General features: G+C 47.2%; 1 long non-coding RNA gene across 1 annotated transcript; it reads left to right on the plus strand.

Annotated features, from left to right (window-relative positions):
* Positions 1 to 1118: 1118 nt before the first annotated feature.
* On the plus strand, positions 1119 to 1528 carry LOC124679054. Its single transcript, XR_006994778.1, has 3 exons — positions 1119 to 1142; positions 1240 to 1296; positions 1405 to 1528. It is a non-coding gene; the product is annotated as an uncharacterized LOC124679054 (long non-coding RNA).
* The last annotated feature ends 16198 nt before the right edge of the window (positions 1529 to 17726 follow it).

Here is a 17726-nt window from a genome sequence, read left to right on the forward strand (position 1 = left end):
CCGCCCGCCACCATGGCCGCTCCGGAGAACTGCCGCCGTCGCGAGCGCGCCCAGCCGCCGATGTCTCCACGCCGTCGTCGAAGGACCGCGCCGCCGCGCCCACCGCACCACGCGGCGCCCTCACCAGCCGCCGAGGCCCGCGCCTCCACCACCGAGCGAGGGAGAAGAAGGGCCCCGCCGCCGCCTGCGCCGCGCGGGCTTTGCCCGGCGACGCCCTCAGGCGGCGGCGAGGGAGGGGGAGGGGTGTGGAGGGGGTCGAAGGGGCGGCGCCGCCAGGGGCCCTCGGTCGCTCGCGGGAGCGACGCGAGAGCCAACCCTAGGGGGTTACCACCTTCGATAGGTCTGTGATTTGATATCTACGTTCGGCTACCTTAAGACAAGTATTCCCTTCGTATATAAAAGGATGTTAGAGATTTGTCTAAATTCGAACGTATCTATACATTAAAGAGTGTAGATACATCTAAGTCTACAAATTTGCGACATCCTTTTATGCAAGCAGTATAAGATTTTTTCATGGAAGAACAAAGAGTTCGAAGACCTCGAATATTTTCTTGTTTCATCTAAATTTTATTTTGTACCCCTTCATCCGTCGCATATGGATTAGAGGGATTATTAACAAAAAAAACTGCACACACGATTAATCGATGGACATAGATTGGTGATTTGGCAGCATGCCACCATGTGTGTCCGAGGAAAATACAGAAACATCCGAGTCCCATCTGAAATCGGGACCCGCACGTCATCCCTTCCACGGCCCTTATATGCGAACAGGCCAAATCCCCCCGTCTCCACCCTGGGCATTCGAATCCACGCGATCCGACGGAGCTGCACGTACATACTGAATCGCCGCCGCGGCGCATGGCCAACCACGGCGACCTCTCCCCGCCGGCCGACGGGAGCTCCCAGCAGCAGGTTCGCGCCTCCCGCCGATTCCACGCACATAATTTCTGTCGATTGATTGGTTCCACTCCCAAGGGATTTCCCCACGGCCCACGGGAGAAACGAACCTATCTGCTGCATATGCTCGCTTAAATTTGTCAAGCTCTTCGTAGTTCTAACGTGATTCATTCTGGCTTTCCTATTTTGCCATCTTTCAGCCGATTCCAGTCATCTACAGGTCACGGTACGGCAGAACACCAGAGGTATACACCCCAGTCAGATATGGCTTGATTCCTGTATTTTTTCTACTGATTATGTGATATTCATGTTAGGTTAACTACCTTTATGTGCGCGCTGCAGGGCACTCCAATTTCCTTTCAACTCTACTACAAACCACTTGCTCCAAGTGCTACTCGGGTAATTCCTCCTAACTCTCTTCCTTTTTCACGTGTCCAAGTTGGGCTTGTGCCTCCTCAAGAATTTGTTAACTAGATCCAGTTTCTGACCGAGGATCTAATTAAACAGAGACCCGTGTACGAAGATGGAGCGACAAAGGTGCTACGCTTGATCAACATGATTTCACCCGATCAGCTCGAGGATGATGAGTATTATCGGAAGTTTTGCCTGAGGGTGACCGAAGAAGGGCAGAGATATGGTGGCAAACTGGTGAGAACCGTGATCCCACGGCCTGACCCCAGCGGCGCTCCGGTCGCCGGAGTTGGCAAGGTACATGAGTCCTTGATTCAGGAGTGCTCGCAACAGAGGGAAATTAATCAACTTTTCTGTTGACTGAAATTAATCAACTACTAGATGATACCCCGCGCGTTGCCGGGGAAATTTAGGATATGAAAATATGTGTATAACTTGAGTTAAGCTTTGGTTGAACAAAAACATTGAAAGAGCGGAATAATAGTAAAATCATGGGAAAAGTAAGGAGTACAATGGGCACATGAAAATTATTTGAGATCGGTAAATGTTCATAGGAAAATGTGATTCACCAATATATTCAATATTAAGTTGTTGTGATCCAGTCATTTATATATTTTGTATACCGATGACCAAAATACATGAATTTGAAATTTAATGCTAAACGCTATAATATTTTTCCGATACATTCGATGCTGAATTTTAGAGAATTTGTTTTATGTGACGTGGTGAGAAAGGATGTAGTAGTTGGCATCATATGGGGACTGTGTGGAGTGATAGTATGAGCACGAATCCTGTTGGCCCTCCAGTAAAACATATTAAGAAAACTCTCAGTACTTTTCTTTCTTTCGTACACACAAACACAAAGAAGAGTCGTTCATGTAATATAGTAGCAATGTAGGTACCGGTACCCACAGGAGCATTAACATGGCAACGCTAAGAGGTTGCAAAGTTCAAAACGGCTTCAATAAGTAGTAGAAATCTGAGCCCTAGGTATATGTACCAGCCTCCTATTTTTTTCTCATGTTAGTGACATCAAATCTAAAATCGAACTAACCATCACAGGGCTTGAACCCCAAACAATAGTAATGATTGTCGTCCTGAACTCCTGATAAATAAATCATACGTAGTAGCCTCTATATTTGAACAGTGAAGATCGGTAGCAGAAGCTGTTGAAAGGGAGCTGCATCAAAGGGATCTTATCAAACCTTATAAACATGTAAACAGAACAAATCGAAAATAAAAAACTGTCTGACAGACACATTAGTACGAAAATAGTTGAATGAAGGCAACGACAAAACCATTTACCAATTGTCCAGATGGTTAATCACTCAGAAGCAGCGCCTCTTACGGAAAACTCATAGTTGAACCGGGCGGCATATGCTCTGCCCACGCGGCACGTTTTAAATGGTGCAGCACAAAGCAGTGGTCCACGTCGGTGTTGTTTTTTGTTTTGATGATACTCTGCAATACAAACTGAATACAGTATGGGACCCGCCTCTGAAAAAAGAAGCAATGGCCAGTCCCATCTCGGGACCACAAGTCCATATCTGTTTCTCTACCGACGACGGCGTGACCTTGGGGCAAAGCTGCCGTGTAGCTGGGGCAAAGTAGCGGAGGGCACTCGGCAGCACGCATGCGCGCGACCAGTGCGGTGACGGGCAGCGTGGTTGTCGGCGCCCTCGTTGGCGGCCTTGGCCTCCTCGTCGTCCGATGCCGATGCCGGCGCCGGCGGTGTTAGCTGGAAGGTGGCGACGCGGAAAGCGCGAGTCAGGCCGCCGGACTGGCTCTGTGCGGCGCGCGCGCGGACGCGCGGGAGGAGAGGCGGCACGGCTGCAGCCGTCCACTGCAGCGCGCCCTCGTCGCAGAACACGGAGAGCAGTTCCGAAGGACGCCCGTGACAGCGGCCTGCGACGCCAGGGTGCCCGCGGTGCAAACTACGAGTTGCGCGGCCACCTACGACTCTACGAGTAGCGCGGCCACGCCTGCTACGGAACACGCCGTCGAACAGTCTAACTTGCTTGGGCTCGTTTTCACTGCCGCTCCTGTCGTGGCTCGCCTCGCCATGGGAGGAAGGAGTGATGCGAGTCCAGCGCTGCTTGAGTCGCCGATGAATAGAGGGGCATGGCCGCGTCCAACGCTGCCACTCGTCCAGGTGGGGCCGCGGCCATCTCCTCCAGCTACGTGCGCACCGTCGGCCGCTCCGGCTGCAGCGGCCCTGCAGCGTCGCGCACGAGACATCTCCTCCTCTACATGCACCAGCACCTCCTCGACGACCCTCTCCGCGCGTCCAGCTGCGCGCTCAGTGCCTCGTACGCGCCCGCAGCAGCACCAGGCCAAAAGACAGCAGCGCCACGAGCCTCCTCGACGGCATGCGTGCTTGTCCGCGCCCAGACGGGCTCCTCCGCTCGAACTCGACGAGCTCGCCGGCCGCCGCCTCTGCATCTCCGTCCGCCCCCCCTGCCGGACATTTGCACCTCGCCGCGCGCCTATCACCGTGCCGGTGCCCTTGCGTGCCCTCGTCCACGCCCGTGACGAGCGCAGCACCAGCTCCGCCCCCGGCGTCCATCGCCGGCTCCGGTCCACACTCCAGCAGCGTGCACTCACGCGAGCAGCAGCGCCACCTGCACGCACGGACCAGCAGCGCCTCGGCCGCACCGCGCCCAACCGGCCCCTTGGCCGCTCGCCCCGCGCCTAGGCGGCCCTGGCGTGCGTGCACGCAGGTGAGGTCGGGAACAGCCTGGCGATGGCGCGCTCGCGTACGGGTGCCGCGCCGCGGTGGCCGCAGCCTCATAGGCCTCTCGTGTGCTGTTGCACGGACGGTGGCATCGGCGCTCCGCGTCCCGCGCGACGACGTGGAGGTCGGCATCAATATTCAGGAAGTCGACGCCGGCAGCCGGGGAAGGAGGAGGAGGCGCTGGCAGGGCGGCGGTGGCGGACGTGGACGATCTTGCTGTGGCCGACGTGGACGTGAACGCTACCGGATTCGCGCCGACGGCAAGACCTTGAACCTCTCCGGCATGGGATGCGGCGCCGGCTCCGTCAGCGTGGACATCGCGGCATCCTGCGTGCGTACGGAAGATGCTGCTGCACGGACGGTGGCCCACGCGCCCTGAACCTGCCCTTTTCTTCTCGCGTATACGAGAAAATACACTAGCAGACCTGTGCCCCACACACATTGGTAGACCAATGAGATGGCGACTTGCGGCAGGATCAAATGCCGCCGGGTTCTGAAAGTCCGCTCTCCGCCTCTTACTCTGTAGTCAAGAAAGCAAATAGCAAAACATGTACAGTGAAAAACACATGAGTGTGATTTTCTACAGTTTCAGGCAAACTTGTGGTGAAAATTTCCACAGCAGTTCTTATAATTTTACAGAGATATGTATGATGATTCTATATTTGAGAAAGTAGAAGAAAAGTCAAATAAGATGTGTTAGTCTTGCATGAAACGCCATAGAAGCAAAGCAAAATATAGACAAAGCTCACCTTCGCAGTAGACTGGGGTACACTTCCTAAAAGAAAATTAACAAACAAAAATCTATGATTTTTAGACATGTTACTTCTTGGATTACATAATCACCGGAGCATCACTTACATTGTGCCAGCAGCAATCCCCAAATATCAATCTGCTCACATACAATTCAATATGGGAAAAGATGTACAATCCAAACCAAACAGCTAGAGGAATAAGAGGAAAAAACTTACATGGTCATAGCAGCAGTAATGTGCTTAAAGAAGACCCAATTTATCTCATCATGCACCTATGATACATCGCCGCTGCAGGTGAAGTATTGCCAATCTGTGGGTATTAAAAGAAAAAGGGTCACGCTGGCGGACTAAGTGACAAACCTACCAAGCAAGGGCGGCAGTAAGACCAACAGCGGTGAGCGTGTAGAACCGAAGCTGCAAATTCTTCCCATCGGCGATTTCCATTAGAGCAGATCTGCTATCACCCCGGTGTGGGGGCTACGGGAGTGGATCTGCTCCATTGCTTAAAAGGGATGAAAGCCTTCGTCGGTTACTCTTGGGAATAGGATATGAAGAGGCAAATAATCCATCAACACTGGGGCGTTTCATCGATGTAATTTAAGGACGGATTTATTGCGTTGAATGCGGGAATTGGCAAAGAGGAACCGAGCGGAGTTGTGGTGGGGGAGAGATCTACGGGCCACCTGGAGAGGAAGATGAACATAGTCGTGGACTCGTGGTGGTCGAACGGGTGATGGGCCAGTGCGTTCGGTCGGCCCATCTTCTCGACGCGCGTGGGTCTGGCTACTGTCATTCGGTCCTCCCGTGGGTATGGCGACCAAACTGTTCTCCTTCCGCTCGTGCCGTGTCGGCTGGGAAAAAAAAAGTTGCATACGGCTGAAAACAATGAGGAAAAGGTGAAGATTCTTAATGAGGTGACGTGGCTCGCTGTGAGACCAGCAAAATGGGGTCATCTATTAAGAAAGAGAAGATATATGTAGCACGTCGAATAAAAGGGAACTGCAAGTTTGGGAGGCTGAGCCATAGCCTGGAAGTATATAGTTGAATGTGGATTTCTCTAGTCTCTTAACATCTTATATAGCATCTACCACTGAGCAACAAATGGAAAAAGGAAACCTCAATTCTATAGGTACTTCCAGTGAACATATTGTGCTGCAATCGTTAACCAAGTAGTTGATATATTCTAAAATTCACAAAGAAAGAAATCTAAAATTCAGAAACTCTGTCGCCATTGAACCCATGCCTCATCTATACCATTGGAATTCACAGGCCAAACAACTAAAACACTAAAGTACGTACTTTTTTTTTTCGAAATGGGGGTAAACCCCGGCTTCTGCATCATGACGATGCACACGGCCTTTTATTAATAAAAAGATCCAACAAGTATAGTTTACAACTCACGCATCACCGAGGATTGATACAAAAATCAACCATCGAAAAGTAACCATACTATGACTACACATTAGCATAGCCTCCTAGTATGTCGCCAACCAGCCTGGCACAAGATATCCTGAGCAACCATCAGGAGCCGTGTGCAACCAGTAACCATAGCATCCCGCTGCCCCTCCGGTGAGAGTAGAGCCCAAAGTTGGACCCAATGGGACACCATATGGATAACCTGCAAGAAATTAAAAGAAGATTTTTTATTAAAGATTATATCATTTCTAATCCTCCAAATAGACCAACATAAAGCAGAAACCCCTATCCGGATAAACGCCTTAGATTGTCTATCTACTCCATTTAACCAATTACCAAACATATTGGTAATAGTAGTCGGAGGTGGAAGATCGAAAGTGAAATTAATTGTTCGCCATAAGAGCTTAGGTAACGGACATTCAATAAAAAGGTGTTGAATTGTTTCCTGTTCCCCACAAAAAACACACTTTGTACACCCATTCCAATGCCGTTTAACTAAATTATCCTTAGTTAATAAAACCTTATTGCTCAAGAACCACATGAAAATTTTTATCTTGAGCGGGATTTTAACCTTCCATAAGTATTTCCGCAAAAAAGGGTGTGATCACACATGAGATCCTCATACATTGACTTGACTGAAAACAAACCATTTGATGTTAACTTCCAAACAAAGCTATCATCAACTTCAGTCAAATTAACCATCATCAACTTCCTGCATAATTGTAGCCAAGCTGTCCATTTATTACCACTAAGCACCCTTCTGAATGTAATATTCAATGGTGTTTGGGCTAACACCTGTGCAACAGTCACATTTTTATGATGTACAATATTATATAAGGACGGATATTGATGAGCTAAAGAAGTAGTTCCTAGCCATGTATCTTCCCAAAAACGGGTGGTCATCCCATTGCCCACCTTGAAAAAACCCCTAGCAAAGAACTCTTGTTTAACTCTCATTAATCCCTTCCAAAAGGGGGAATCGGTGGGCTTAACTTGCACCTCCGATAACGTCTTATGTCTTAGGTATTTGTTATGTAGCAATTCTTGCCACACCCCGTCTTCATTTAGAAGTTTAAAGAGCCATTTACTCAATAAGCATCTATTTTTGATTTCGAGAACCTCTATACCTAATCCCCCTTGATCTTTAGGTCGACAAATAATGTTCCATTTAGTGAGCCGGTATTTTTTTTTGTTTTCGTCGGACTGCCAAAAGAAACGAGATCTATAGAAGTCCAGACGTTTCCTTACCCCAACAGGTATTTCAAGGAAAGACAACATAAACATCGGTAGGCTAGTTAATACTGAATTAATGAGTACTAACCTATCACCATAAGATAGTAACTTCCCTTTCCAGCATCCTAATTTACTCTCAAACCGTGTTTCTACCGGATACCAATCTGAATTTCTGAGTCTTTTGTAATGGATTGGAATGCCCAAGTATCTAAAAGGGAGTTGACCAGCATCACATCCAAAGATTCAGATACCATTCTAAAGGGGCCAGATAATGTATAGAGAGCATTTGCATCAAATAAGTAAGAACAACAACCACTTGCCACCATATACATCAATACAATCACAGAAATTTGCATATGTCACTCACAACGTTTGGATCAAACAAATCACATACATTTTCATATGTCACTCACAAAATTTGCATATCTCATTTGCATCAATTTACAAATAATTAAACAAACAGAAAATATCACTCACCACCGTTGTTGATGGCTGTGAGGAGATTGAGCGAGCAAGGACGTCACATCCTGCCGCACGGCCGGCGGAATTGATGTGGGCAAGGAGACGGCAAGGCGGAGGGGGTGCCATCCAAGCTGGACTGGGAGTGAGGCTGGCCTTCTTCTTCCTCGCCGACGTTGGGTCTTCATACAGCGTGGACAATGGCTTCTACTTCTTCGGCTCCATGGCGTCGTGGATGGAGACGGCGGGCTTCCGTGGTAGAGAAGCAGCGCGTGGGACATGCCAGCATGGAGATCGTGCTCGCCTCGCTTCTCTACCACTTCAACTGGGAACTCCCGGGAGGGGAGAAGCCAAGTGAGCTGGATATGGTGGAGGAAATGGGCATCACTGTGTGAAGGAAGAACAACCTGTACTTGCATGCTATCGTCCGCGTGCCACTGATTTGATTCACAATTTCACTGATTTGATTCACAATTTGCTGATTTGCGGTCACAGGTTCTTATATATAGCTCTCACCTTTATGTGACTGACTCCATCGAGTGCCCAGAGATATATAAGTAACCTTAATTATCAAGTTATATGTTCCATCATTTAAATTGTCTATGCCGTCAAAGAAAACATTGGTCACATTGAATTTAATAAAATTGAAAAAGAAACTTTCAACCTTTTTATTGAAATCCATCCGTACGAATTAACATGTGCTAATAATAACCAAAAAATAATAGCAACAACGACTATACACCACTACGAGGATGGCATACATGATGCCAGGAGAAGAAACCGATGGATCTAGAAACAAGAGGATCCCATCGATTGAGAAAAGGAAGAAGGATACTGACACCAACCAACTGACGTACTGCCGGTTCATCTGAGACTCGAACATCGAGCCAAAGACCAGGTTAGCTGCCTGCTGGGTCGATCCATCGGTCGGCGAGAGAATATCTTGCCCGGGCCGGGTCGGCGCAGACGTCCCCCGGTGCTCTGCAATCTCCAGCGGCTCCAAAGGCGGCGCTGCTATCGGCGGCAAGGCGTTGGGCCTATTGTTAACTGATTTAGGAATGAACAACACCAGAATAGGATCAAGATTCAATCATATCTGAGAAGAAAATACCTCAGAGTTTGGCCTCTGAGCAATTGCGGTGGGGAGCTGGCAATCCCCGATCCGGCGTGGCGGCACTGAGACTCCGCCGGCCTGCCCAGATGTGCCTTCCAAGCCAACATCCTGGCCGGAGAGAAGGAGGCATTCAGAGGGATAGGAAGAGCTCCACATGATAGGGAAGCGGGAGGAGGTGGAGGGTGGTCGGCTGCGGCAGCTACGTGCGGCTCGTGGAAAGGAGGATTGTCGACATCCGTGGCGAGGGTTTCGGGTGCTGGGTTCTCTTTCCATTCTGACGATGTAGTTGGGCCAGGCCCAGTTGGACGCGTGCGGGACGACGGAAGGCTCGACGAAACGGGACGACGACCAAAAATCTTGACGTATCGAGAGATGAGGCAGAATAAGGAACTGGTTCCTCCTTTTTAAGTAGTGTAGATTTAGGAATGAACAACACCAGAATAGGATCAAGATTCAATCATATCTGAGAAGAAAATACCTCAGAGTTTGGCCTCTGAGCAATTGCGGTGGGGAGCTGGCAATCCCCGATCCGGCGTGGCGGCACTGAGACTCCGCCGGCCTGCCCGGATGTGCCTTCCAAGCCAACATCCTGGCCGGAGAGAAGGAGGCATTCAGAGGGATAGGAAGAGCTCCACATGATAGGGAAGCGGGAGGAGGTGGAGGGTGGTCGGCTGCGGCAGCTACGTGCGGCTCGTGGAAAGGAGGATTGTCGACATCCGTGGCGAGGGTTTCGGGTGCTGGGTTCTCTTTCCATTCCGACGATGTAGTTGGGCCAGGCCCAGTTGGACGCGTGCGGGACGACGGAAGGCTCGACGAAACGGGACGACGACCAAAAATCTTGACGTATCGAGAGATGAGGCAGAATAAGGAACTGGTTCCTCCTTTTTAAGTAGTGTAGATTCTGTTGCTCTTGTGCATTATTGTAGGTGTTTCTGGAATATGCAGATCTCGACAGCTCAACATATTCCAAGACGATGTTGCATTGTATGTGGTTTCGCGGGAAGCATGTGATGGCCCTGTTCTACCCTGAGGACAAGTTTGCTAATGGTGACTACGACGGATAGAGAGACTTCGCGGGAATCCATATTTTACTTCTCCCTCCACCTCAAAACACCTTTTTCTTAGATACGGATGATCTATCTATTAGTACTAAAAGGCGTATATATGTTTCCATATCTAGACAAATTTGAGCAAGTTATTTTAAGATAGAGAGACTACGCCATATTGATTGGGAGTGGTGTTTTGGAACATGAGTGCATATGCTCCCTATATTTTGAAATGCATCTTACACATATTTTAAGTTTCAAAAAAATTGAAACAAAAAATTGGTACGTACATCTTCACGTGCTACACGCTCACAAAGTCGTTTCATAAAAAATTGACTTATCATGTGACGTGTGTAAAAAAGATAAAATTCAGTGCTAAAAATAATGCTTTTCACATGATAAAGTTTCTCCTTTTTACATAGACGACAAAAAAATTATTTTTTCGTGAAACTTGACGAATGCACATACATAATGAAGATGTACATGTAGAATTTTTTGTCCAAAATTTTTGACATTTCAAAATATATTTTTTTGGTAGAGGGAGCATCCGAATTGAATTTCCGATATTGTATAGCCTTTACATTCCAGATACGGTGCCAGTTGCGCCAACAATGCACCTGACATAGTTTAAGAGCATCTCCAGTCGCGTCCCTCAAACCGCGCTGGATCGAGTGTTTGGGGGACGAGTTTTGTTCGTGCCGCGTTTGGAGGACGTCGCTCCCCAGTCGCGTCCCCCAAAGGCCGTCTCTAATGAGGAATTCAAATAGTTTGCATTCAAAAGAGATCGTTTCCGCCGAAGTCGTCGCGATCAGAGTAGCGGCGATCAAAGTACTGGGCGCGCGATCATATTATAGGCCGACCCAAGAATTAGAAGAAGGGAAAGGGGTTGAGCGATGCCGACGCCGACGGCGCATCCTGAGTCGACGTAGGCCCGTCGTTCACATGAACTCGTCGTGATCTGCCCGGTGTACATGCTCCGTCGCCGACGTCGAGGCAGAGGCCAACGCAGGTGTAGTACCAGATGTGTCTGCCGGCTCTTGCTCCGGGGTTGGGGCCGCTACCGCTGCAACTGCCTGGGCCGCCGCCTCGGACTCCGCCTCGGCCGCCGCCATTTTGGCTTCGATGTCGTCGAGGACGGAGGGGCCGTCGTTGTAGAACCCGGATGTTGACGGGGACAGCACTCCCGGAATGTACGGCGGCATATTCGTACTCCATGGGCTCGCGCTGGTGACATCGATACACCCGGTCAGCGCGTGCTGGCGTGCCGCCAACACCTTCTTCTCCAACTGCGCCGCCCTCCGTCCTTTCCGCTCCGCCGTCGACAACTTCCGGCGCAGACAGTCTTGATGCCACTGATCATCGGTCCAGCCTTCCGGCTTCTTCTTCGGAGCCGGCGCCTTCCACGGCTTCACGAAGGCCGCCTTCGCCCCTTTCGTCCCATTGTCCGGCGGCTTCTTGGTCCCTTTCTTGGCTATTTTTTTGGGGGCAGTGGGTGGCGCCATGGATGGGGAGAGGGTGGCGGCGGGAGGAACAGTGTAGCGACGGCGGGAGGGAGAAATGAATCGGCCGGCGGGATAGGTCAAATGTGTTGGGATGGCAGAAATGTGCGGCGGTAGAGGAGCGATGTGGTGGGAGAGGCACGATTTGGCGGGAGCGGTGGACGAATTTTCTCCGTGCCGTTGACGCATCGGGCTCGCGTCGCTTCGCCTCGCTTTTCGGTGTGTCCGGCGTCCCGGAGCGTCCCCTATGTAGCAGGGACGGGCTCGGGGTGCCGGACACCGTATCGGGCCGCGCCGGACAAAAATGGGTTTTGGGGGACGTGGCTGGGAACGTTTCTTTGTCCGGCGCGCCCCAAATCGCTTTGGGGACGCGACTGGAGATAGTCTTGTGGAATTGCATGCACTAGCCAGTTCAACCAAAAGACCGATCTAATGAAGGAGGGCTAGGCAATTATATTTAACACCTCCCCTCACGTCTAAGCCGGTGGGCCTTTTTTTGTTTGGTCTCGCACGGGCCTTAGACGTGTATCCTTCGATTTCTTTTTTTTAGGGAGGCCGCAAATATTTATTTTAAATACTGCGTTGGCTAGGATTTGAACCCAGGACCTTATGGTCTGATACCATGTGGAATTGCATGCACTAGCCAGTTCAACCAAAAGACCGATCTAATGGAGGAGGGCTAGGCAATTATATTCAACAACTCTAAGTACCCGAAATCCTCTAAAACTGTTAAAAGTACCCCAAAACAGCGCAAATATTTGAAGCTGTACATTGTGAGTTTAAAATTATTGCACACGTGCAAAATAATTGTGTAGGAGACGTTTTCATTCTTGTGCATTTGTTTTAAAAAAGTGCACACAGGTCATTTCTTTAGACGCCACAAAAGGAAATTCGTTTCATCATTCATAAAAATAATTCACCTGAAACTTAATTTACAGAAATAAAGTATTCCTGACATTGTTCAGTCAAGAAATATGTCAAATGGCCCATCAAACCAATGCCAAATCCAAGTTTCCATGACCCAAGAGTCTGCCCATGCCCGTGGGAATAGGGCCTGGTGCGAAGCCTGTTTGATAGTCACCCGGACGACGTGTGTCCCATACACTAACCTGCAGAGTTCGGCCGGAAACAAAATGGCAAGTTATTTTTCAGTTTAAATGCACGTGCAACATACTCCCTCCGTCCCATTCTATAATGCCTATAGTTTTTTGGCACGGAAATTAGCACAAGAGTGTTCTTTACACAAGACCCCCTTTACACAAGACCCCCTAGATTAACGATTTGAGATCAGAGTTAAATGAGGAAAATCGATAACTTCCTAAATTAACATAAAAAATCCCACAAATCTCTCTGGTTGACTCTCCATATATGTGCAGCCAGGTTATATTAAGGAAATAAAAACATTGCTTCCTAAATCTAAGGAATCGTTGGGGTCATGCATTAGGAATCTTAATTAATTATTTCCTTTTTGTATGGATTTTTTCACACATGTTGTGTGTGAGAGCTGACCGGTAGAGGGGGTAATTGAAAAAGAGCCAAGTTATAACCTTATATTCTGAAACAAATGCCAAAAATCTATAGGCATTATAGAAAGGAACGGAGGGAGTACGATTTTTGCTGTTACTTTGAAAGTGCTAAGCGTTCCCTAAAGCGCCTCCCAAAGGAATTTGAGGTACGCTGGACAAAAAAATGTTCCCAACCGCGTGTTTCAAAGCCTCTTTTTATCCGGTACGGCTCAATACGGTGTCCGGCGCCCCGAGTCCATCCCCGCTACACAGGGGACGCTCGGGGGACACGCGACACAACAAAAAGCGAGGTGGGCTCCCACTTGTCGGTGACTATTTCCATAACTGTTGGTTCACGCCTTTTATTTCTCGTCGCTCCTTCCCTTCCATGCTTCCTATCTCTCCGTCGCCACTGGTTTGCCGGCCGTTTCGACGGCTGATCTCTTCTGAGAGTCGGCACCGTCGTCGCGGCCGACTCTCTTGCCGGACTTTTCGGCACCGCCGCTTCGCCAGCACGTCCCAGAACGCGGCGTCAAATCCGCCCCACCTCCGCGCACACAAGTTGCTTGACGACTTGTCAAGTAGGCGCGTTTGGCTGCTGTTCGTTGCCTCGTCTGCGGCGGCGCAATTTTAACCATTAATTTTGCTTCAGACATGGATAGCGATGACGAGATGCTTGTCCAACTACTGGAGGACGAGCAAGCCTTCGACGACGACGTCCGGGAGCATTTGCTGATCATCACGTCCCTCCAGGGCATGGTTGACGCTGAGGCGGAGAAGCTGAAGAGGCCGCTGATACGTCTCCAACGTATCTATAATTTCTGATGTTCCATGCTAGTTTTATGACAATACCTACATGTTTTGCTCACACTTTATAATGTTTTTATGCATTTTCCGGAACTAACCTATTTACAAGATGCCGAAGTGCCAGTTCCTTTTTTATGCTGTTTTTGGTTCCAGAAAGGCTGTTCGGGCAATATTCTCGGAATTCGACGAAACAAAAGCCAAACATCCTATTTCACCGAGAAGGACCAGAACACCGAAGGGGAGTCGGAGAGGAGGCCCGGGCCCTCCAAACCATAGGGTCGGCGCGACCTAGAGGGGGGGCGCGCCGCCCTATGGGGTGGGCCCCCCAGGCACCCCCTCGCGCCGCCTCTTCGCCTATATTATCCCTCGTGACCTAAAAACCCGACACCAATTGACGAAACTTCAGAAAGACTCCAGGGGCGCCGCCGCCATCGCGAAACTCCGTTTCGGGGGACAGAAGTCTCTGTTCCGGCACGCCGCCGGGACGGGGAATTGCCCCCGGAGTCATCTCCATCGACACCACCGCCATCTTCATCGCCATCGCTGTCTTCCATGATGAGGAGGGAGTAGTTCTCCCCCGAGGCTGAGGGCTCTACCGGTAGCTATGTGGTTCATCTCTCTCTCCCATGGTGTGATCTTTATGTGATCATGAGCTTTATATCACTATTAATCTATGTGCTACTCTAGTGATGTTATTAAAGTAGTATATTCCTCCTCCATGATGTAAAGTTGACAGTGTGTGCATCATGTAGTACTTGGCGTAGGTTATGATTGTAATCTCTTGTAGATTATGGAGTTAACTATTACTATGATAGTATTGATGTGATCTATTCTCCCTTTCATAGCTATTGTTGACAGTGTGTATGCTATGTTAGTACTCGGTCTAAATTGCAACGGTCTATTATGCACTCTAGAGGTTACTCTAATATGAACTCCGGATGTTGTGGAGCTTGTTTACTCCGGCTTGAGGTGTGCTTTTGTAGCCTTACACAATGAATGGTGTTTGTTATCCAACAAGAGAGTGTAGAAAGTAGCATTTATTTATTCAGTTATGTGATCAATGTTGAGAGTGTCCACTAGTGAAAGTATGATCCCTAGGCCTTGTTTCTAAGCATTGAAACACCGTTTCCAACAAGTTCTCGTTACATGTTTGCTTGCTGCCATCTTTATTTCAGATTGCAATTACTACTTACAATCATCCATTATACTTGTATTTCACTATCTCTTCGCCGAACTAGTGCACATATACATCTGACAAGTGTATTAGGTGTGTTGGGGACACAAGAGACTTTTTTGTATCGTAATTGCAGGGTTGCTTGAGAGGGATATCTTTGACCTCTTCCTCCCTGAGTTCGATAAACCTTGGGTGATTCACTTAAGGGAAACTTGCTGCTGTTCTACAAACCTCTGCTCTTGGAGGCCCAACACTGTCTACAGGAATAGAAGCGTGCGTAGACATCAAGCTATTTTCTGGCGCCGTTGCCGGGGAGGTAAGGTAAAAGGTATTCACATCATCCGACTACTAAGCTATTTCCTAGCACTGTTGCCGGTGTGTGAGTGCTCGAAGTTATTTCTTTTAGATTCTGCAATTGCATCTTTTTGTTTCTTGTTTTTATTTTTCACTAGTTAGGCTTAATGGAAAACAACAAAAAAATTAGAGATCTTTATGAACTTTATATTGAATTAGGACATGATGTGTTTGAAGAGAGAATTAAAAAACCCATGGAACTTTGTTTGCAAAATAGTTGTAGCAATGTTATTAGCATGAACTCTTTGAACACTATTATTGCTAATGCTATGGAAGAATTTAAGCTTGGGGAAGCTGGTTGTGATATTTTTAGTCCCCCAAGTTTTTAGGAGAAAATTTTCTTTGATGATACTTTGCCTCCCATTTATGATGATTATAATGATAGTGGTATTTTGGTACCACCTACTATGGAGGATAAAGTTTATTATGATTATACCATGCCTGCAATTTATGATGATTACAATGATGGTTGTGATAGTTTTACTCCCACTATTACTAATAAAATTGATTATGCTTATGTGGAGAGTAATGATACTTTTATGCATGTGAATAAGAATGCTTTATGTGATAGTTATATTGTTGAGTTTGTTCATGATGCTACTGAAAGTTATTATGAGAGAGGGAAACATGGTTATATATATGCATCTTAATAATATTAAGTTTCCCCTCTTTATGTTGAGAATCTTGAAGTTGCGCTTGTGTTGCCTTTCTATGCTTGTTGCATTATGCTTACATGACTTGTTTATTTACAAGATTCCTTTTCATAGGAAGTGGGTTAGACTTAAAAGTTTTTCTTATTTGCTTTTGATGCTCTCTTTTGTTTCAACTCTTATTTCTTGCAAGAGCATCATTAAAATTACTGAGCCCATCTTAATGGCTATAAAGAAAGCACTTCTTGGGAGATAACCCATGTTTTTTTTGCTACTGTTTTGTTGTGTCTTGGAAGTTGTTACTAATGTAGCAACCCCTCCTTATCTTTATTTTATTGCATTGTTGTGCCAAGTAAAGTCTTTGATAGTAAAGTTGATACTAGATTTGGATTTCTGCGCAGAAACAGATTTTTAGCTGTCACGAATTTGAGTTAATCTCTCTGTAGGAGAGTCTAAAAAATCTGCATAAATTCATGAGTAATCCTCAGATATGTACGCAACTTTTATTCAATTTGAGCTTCTTCATCTGAGCAAGTTAAGTGCCTCAAAAAAAATCGTCTTTACGGACTGTTCTGTTTTGACAGATTCTGCCTTTTATTTCACATTGCCTCCTTTACTGTGTTTGAGTGGATTTCTTTGCTCCATTAAATTTCAGTAACCTTGGGTAATGTCCAGAAGTGTTGGGAATGATTGTGTCCTTGCTGAACATGTGAATTTTTGATTATGCACTAACCCTCTAATGAGATTGTTTTGAGTTTGGTGTGAAGGAAGTTTTCATGGATCAAGAGAGGAGGATGATATGATATGATCAAGAAGAGTGAAAGGTCTAAGCTTGGGGATGCCCCCGTGGTTCATCCCTGCATATTTCAAGAAGACTCAAGCATCTAAGCTTGGGGATGCCTTGGGCATCCCCTTCTTCATCAACAACTTATCAGGTCACCTCTAGTGAAACTATATTTTTATTCCGTCACATCTTATGTGCTTTACTTGGAGCGTCTGTGTGTTTTTATTTTTGTTTTTGTTTGAATAAATTCGGATCCTAGCATTCCTTGTGTGGCAGAGAGACACGCTCCGCTTTTTCATATGAACACTTGTGTTCTTCGTTTTACTTTTAATGTTCATGGCAAAAGTTAAAAGATGCTGCACTTATTGCTATTTGGTTGGAAACAGAAAATGCTTCATGTGGTAATTGGTATATTGTCTTGAATAATTTGATACTTGGCAATTGTTTTGAGCTCTCAAGTAGATCATGTTTAAGCTCTTGCATCATGTAGTTTGAACCTATTAGTGGAGAACTACCATAGAGCTTGTTGAAATTTGGTTTGCATGATTGGTCTCTCTAAAGTCTAGATATTTTCTGGTAAAAGTGTTTGAACAACAAGGAAGACGGTGTAGAGTCTTATAATGCTTGCAATATGTTCTTATGTAAGTTTTGCTGTACTGGTTTATACTTGTGTTTGCTTCAAACAACCTTGCTAGCCAAAGCCTTGTACTGAGAGGGTATGCTTCTCGTGCATCCAAAACCTTGAGCCAAAACTTATGCCATTTGTGTCCACCATAACTACCTACTATGTGGTATTTTTCTTCCAAAGTAAATTGCTTGCGTGCTACCTTTAAAATTTCATTCCTTGTCTTTGCAATACATAGCTCATGGGAAAGTAGCCTAAAAAACTAT

Source organism: Lolium rigidum, chromosome 7 (genome assembly GCF_022539505.1).
Source record: "Lolium rigidum isolate FL_2022 chromosome 7, APGP_CSIRO_Lrig_0.1, whole genome shotgun sequence".
Classification (NCBI taxonomy): domain Eukaryota; kingdom Viridiplantae; phylum Streptophyta; class Magnoliopsida; order Poales; family Poaceae; genus Lolium; species Lolium rigidum.